At 36.9% G+C, this 6000-nt stretch overlaps 1 protein-coding gene across 2 annotated transcripts in view; it reads right to left on the bottom strand.

The window, feature by feature from the left end:
• Hr96 (Nuclear hormone receptor HR96) overlaps positions 1-6000 on the bottom strand; it is a 53857-nt gene that overhangs the window by 38416 nt on the left and 9441 nt on the right. The window contains exon 2 of one of the 2 annotated variants that reach the window (XM_067088849.1): positions 3276-3367. The exons of the other annotated variant lie outside the window; for it this stretch is intronic. The gene's annotated coding sequence lies outside the window, so the exon portion shown is untranslated. The remainder of the gene's footprint in view (positions 1-3275; positions 3368-6000) is intronic. 2 annotated transcript variants of the gene reach the window in all.

Below are 6000 nucleotides of genomic sequence, written 5' to 3'. Positions count from 1 at the left end.
CATAGTCCAGGGGTCCACAACCTCTCTAAACTCACCAACCAACTTTACAGCTTCATTTTGTATGGAGGTGAATGCATGTTGAATAATAATAATAATAATAATAATAATAATAATAATAATAATAATAATATTAATAATAATAATAATATTTCTCTTCACTTTATACATTAGGAGTAATGTATAATTTGAAAGTATAATAATAATAATAATAATAATAATAATAATAATAATAATAATAATAAATATTATTAATAATTCTTTTCACTTGATACATTAGAAATAATAATAATAAAATAAAAATAATAATAATAATAATAATAATAATAATAATAATAATAATAATAATAATTCTCTTCAAATTATACATTATGCAGTGGAGACGCCACTCCCAGTCAATACGAATCTCATGATATCATCATTTTTAGACTTTCCACAGAAAATGGGAGAAATTTCGCCTCACAGAAAACGGGAATACGCTGAAGGGGATGAAGGCGGTGAATAGTGGAATTCCCCGTGAAAAAAAAAAAAAACATGAACAAATAAATAAAGAAATTGATAAATACACAAATATATATAGATAAACAAATAAATAAAATGTTTACTTTTTCTTGTAAACGAGAGATACGGGAGATTTCTGACTCACCCCAGTAATTATATAGGGCTAATACGAATCACATCCCACAAACTGAAACCCTGGTATAACTGCTTACAGAGCTTAGTCAGCAGAGAAACAAATTAAATCAAGAATAACAAATAAAGAGGGAGCCAGGATAATCCAAAAGAGGCGTAGCATAGGAGAGGTCACACTAGGACCAGGATTATACGCTCCATCATAGAAAAATAAGAGGTTAATGCGACTCGTATCTAACAAAGAACTGTTTGCAGACCTTAAATAAGAAATAAACAAAGCAACTGCACAAATTAAACAGGGAAACAACAAACAAAAGAGAGAGAGAGAGAGAGAGAGAGAGAGAGAGAGAGAGAGAGAGGTCACTCAAAGCCAGTTGACAAATGTAAACACAAAGAGGCTTATCTTCCGGACACTCGCTCCCCTCCTCTCATTACACGGGCGTTTGCTGTTTACTCGCGTCGTTCCGTGGCGTAATCGCTTCTTCTTCTTCTTCTTCTTCTCTTTCTTTTTCTCCTTCTGTGCGCGCAGGCGAGCGCACGTGCACGCACGCACGCACGCGAGCGAGCGAGCGAGCGAGCTTTTCCAGAGAGGGTGCTTGCGAGTTTGGGAGCTAGGATTATCGGGTGAAGTACGTGCTTGCGAGCGCGCAAGCAATTCGGAGGTACTTGCGTAATTTCAAAAGGGTGATAATAATAATAATAACAATAATAATAATATACCTGTGACCACATATACTGTAAGTAGAGAGAGAGAGAGAGAGAGAGAGAGAGAGAGAGAGAGAGAGAGAGAGAGAGAGAGAGACTCATTAATTAAGACCCACTACCCAGACAAAAGACAAAAGATTTGACTCCTTATCATCAGCATAACGACAACAAAAAAAAAATGTCATGAATCCTAAAATTTATTCGCTAAATATCTGTCACAGCTGATAACGGTAACGAGCTGAACAAAGAAGGTCTAGAGAGAGAGAGAGAGAGAGAGAGAGAGAGAGAGAGAGAGAGAGAGAGAGAGAGAGAGAGAGAGAGAGAGAGAGATGATAAGAGACTTATTATATTTCCGTGGATGGTGTCATATACATCCACACAATACACTCACAACAGCTCATTAGCACGGAGAGAGAGAGAGAGAGAGAGAGAGAGAGAGAGAGAGAGAGAGAGAGAGAGAGAGAGAGAGCTGCTTCTAATTTCATTTCCGGTCGATGATGTTAAACATACACACAGACAAAACGTCATTAGGACGTAGAAGAGAGAGAGAGAGAGAGAGAGAGAGAGAGAGAGAGAGAGAGAGAGAGAGAGAGAGAGAGAGAGAGAGAGAGGATAATAACTACTTCTAAAACCTCCTTTAATTTCTCATCAATGATGTTATACATATTACACTGACAATAATTCATTAGCTCGTAAGAGAGAGAGAGAGAGAGAGAGAGAGAGAGAGAGAGAGAGAGAGAGAGAGAGAGAGAGAGAGTAGATGAAAACACCTTCTAAAACTGACTTTATTAATTTCTCATTAACTGTTACAAATATTTATAATACATTAGCTCGGAGAGAGAGAGAGAGAGAGAGAGAGAGAGAGAGAGAGAGAGAGAGAGAGAGAGAGAGGTCAGCCATTGGGGCAGGGAACCGCCCCCTTTACAGCCGCTCGGGAGGGAGATAAGACCAAACACCAATTTCCTGGCCGTATCATTCTACATTACACTCATCTCGAGATAAGAAGCGTCAAGGAAGGAACCTCTCTATACCCACCTCCCCGAAAATACCCAGCCGGGGGGAGGGTACCCACCCACACAAACACGTCCGGCCGCCCAAGTGACCCGGCGCCGACTGCCGACTGGCTAGCTGGGGACGATGTGGGCGGAGCCACAGCCTGCGAATCGACCGAAGGGGCGGGGCTTAGCACCCGCCCGGCCAATGGGAAGCGAGATCCGGGTTATCGTGCGACGTGTCAATTATGCGAGACGAAAGAGCGATAATGTATTATTTTTGTTTGTGTTTCGATCCGATCGGAATTTATGTGCGAAGGCGTCGCAGGAGCCGAGGTCAGTTTGGGTTTGGGGTTTGCCATGACGTGGGTATGATGTGCACAGTTCGGGCAGTGGGTATTTTGGGGTGTTTGGTAATGGTAATGATAATGATGGCAATTATAATGGTAATAATGGTAATAATTATAAAATTAATAATGAGTCAAAGCTAATTATAATAATAATAATAATAATAATAATAATTAGGAAAATAATAATAAAATGATAACATCAATAATAATACTTAATAAAATATAAAATATTAATTGTTTAAAAAAATAATAATTAATAAAAATCAGGAAAATAATATAATAATAATAATAATAATTAATAAAGTAATAATAATAATAATAATGAATATTTACAAAATTAAAATATTAATTATGCTTAAAATAATAAAAATAAAAATAATATTATTTAACAAAATTATAACAAAAACAATAAAATACTTAATAAAATATCAATATATTAAAAATAAAAAATGTCAAAATAAAAACAAATATCTAAAAATAATACTTCATAATATATCTAAAAAATAACAATACCAATAATAAACAAAATAATAATAATAATATAATAATAATAAGAGCCAACCATTATTTCAACCACTCAAACCAACCAACCACTGACCTTATATCCTGACACGCCCTTGCTCAAGAACTGGTGATCACCACACGCTCAAATTTGACCTGACGAGGTCACCTCTGTCCATGCCTGTATGCCTGCAAGGAAGATCAAAGGTCGGTGAATATACAGAAATAGTATGTTGGTCGTTGGAGCTATTGCAGTTGACTGACCATCACCCAGCCTCGAAGCAAGAGCCCGTGCGGACACACATGCGAGCATATCCTGCAACAACTAAAATACACAGGAAATTCCACCACAGACGAAATCAAGGAAAACTGTCCCATTTCCTACAAAATCCTCGAATACATTAGATCCTACTGTAGGATATTTTGTATCTTTGTATTATCAAGTAACGGCTGTATTTTGCTATTTTTTCATTTATTTTTTGGGGGGTTTTAAAATTTTAAATAGGTCCAGGTCTAGTGTGGTTTGGGTGGGATATTTTGTAAAATAATAATAATAATTTGCAGTAGTAATAATATTAATAAAGTAAATAAGTAAAAATAATAATGAAAACCATAATAATAAAAGTACAAGCAATAATAATAATAATAATAATAATAATAATAATAATAATAATAATAATAATAATAATAATAATAATAATAATAATAATCTCTTTCTATACTCAAAGATGTGCCAAGTTGCAAATATTTCCAATTATTATTATATATCACTTTCATCATTATATTATCATTATTATTATTATTATTACATTAAATCATACACAAATCAACATCCAATTATCTCTGAGAATTACAGATCTGAGATCACCCTTTGGACCCTTCAACAAAATCTAACTAACTAACAAGATAATTCTTAGGATAATCGAGTGAATTATTCGCCCAAATTATAATGCAATCGCAGGAAGACAACGTCACTTGATTGTGCCAATAACTGTGGCGTTATTCTTAAAATAAATATGGTTTTTATGCAAGTTATAATGTTATTCTTTCAATACAAAATCGGTCTTTAACTCGAAAACTGCAAGGTCAGCAATTTATTTATTTATTTTTTTTTTTGTTAAGACGTGAACTATATTTTTTTTCTTAGGAGTCAACCATTTCTTCTTCAGTTAACCATCATTTTAGTTTCCTGTGAAAGAAAACTACTCTCTCTCTCTCTCTCTCTCTCTCTCTCTCTTTCTCTCTCTCTGTGGATTACTTCTGTCTCTCTCTCTCTCTTTGTGGATTGCTTCCAACCCTCTCTCTCTCTCTCTCTCTCTCTCTCTTTGTCAATTTTCTTCTGTCTGTCTCTCTGTCTGTCTGTCTCTCTCTCTCTCTCTTTGTTTCTTATCTGCGTCCGTCAGCCATGAGTAATTACATCCGGCGATAGCAGCGGGGCAACTGCTATAACATGTGTAAGCTTGGTCTCCACCGCCTTCCTTCCAACAGTGGCTTAATCAGACCTTGATGGCCGCTACTACTTACTGCCTCTGCTTAATCATCTTTTTAACGTCACTTTTCAGCCTCAATTTGTGAGCTGTTGCTCCCGGTTACACGGTAGATTAGCCGCGCAGCATCGGTTCACTTTTTGGAGGGGTGGTTCAGCTTTTGGGAGAATGGTTCACTTTTTTTTTGGGGGGGTGCTTGAGTTTTTGGGAAAATGGTTAACTTTTTGGAGGGGTGGTTCAGTTTTTGGGAGAATGGTTCACTTTTTTGGGGGGGTGGTTGAGTTTTTGGGAGAATGGTTCACTTTTTGGAGGGGTGCTTGAGTTTTTGGAAAAAATGGTTCACTTTTTGGAGGGGGTGCTCGAGCTTTTGGAAAATTGTTCACTTTTTGGAGGGTGCTTGTGTTTTGGAAAAAAAAGGTTCATTTTTTGGAGGGGTGCTTGAGTTTTTGGGAGAATGGTTCACTTTTAGGAAGGGTAGTTGAGTTGAAAACAATGGTTCACTTTTTGGAGGAGTGCTTGTGTTTTTGGAAAAAATGGCTCAATTTTTGGAGGGGTGCTCAAGTTTTTGGAAAAATGGTTCACTTTTGGAGGGGGTGCTTGAGTTTTTGGGAGAATGGTTCACTTTTTGGAGGGGTGGTTGAACTGGAAAAATGGTTCACTTTTTGGAGGGGAGTGCTTGAGTTTTCGGAGAAATGGTTGACTTTTAAAAACAATGGGTGACTTTTTGGAACAATGATTGACTTTTAAGCAGAAATGGTTCACATTTAAAAACAAAAATTGGTTGATGTTTGTACAGCTGCTACAGCGTATAATCAAGGCCACTGAAAATAGATCTATCTTTCGGTGGTCTCAGTATAATGCTGTATGAGCCGCGGCCTATGAAACTTTAACCACAGCCCGGTTCTGCTCTGTTCTATATTGCTGCCAGAAGCATGATTATGGCTAACTTGCTAGAGGGCTACAATTTGGTATGTTTGATGATTGGCGAGTGGATGATCAACATACCAATTTGCAGCCTTCTAGCCTCAGTAGTCTTTAAGATATGAGGGCGGACAGATAAAGTGCGGATGGACAGACAAAGCCGGCACAATAGTTTTCTTTTAAAGAAAACTAAAAGTGAATATAGGGTTGGCTGGGGTTGTATTATAATAAAAGGGTCAGGTTTATATCCCAGGGAAAAAAATGACATGTACTGTGGTCCCATTCTAAGAAGGAGCTGTCAGTACGGGTCCTAGCCCAACAGAATTTTGAAACAGTCATGAGCTGCGGCAAAACCAACTCAGTGCAAAAGACACAAACATTGCCTGTCCTCTAAATGGCACTATCATATTAGAT

This window comes from Macrobrachium rosenbergii, chromosome 45 (genome assembly GCF_040412425.1).
Source record: "Macrobrachium rosenbergii isolate ZJJX-2024 chromosome 45, ASM4041242v1, whole genome shotgun sequence".
Taxonomy (NCBI): domain Eukaryota; kingdom Metazoa; phylum Arthropoda; class Malacostraca; order Decapoda; family Palaemonidae; genus Macrobrachium; species Macrobrachium rosenbergii.
The sequence above is the reverse complement of the archived record's forward strand: the minus strand, read 5'-3'. Positions and strand labels throughout refer to the sequence as shown.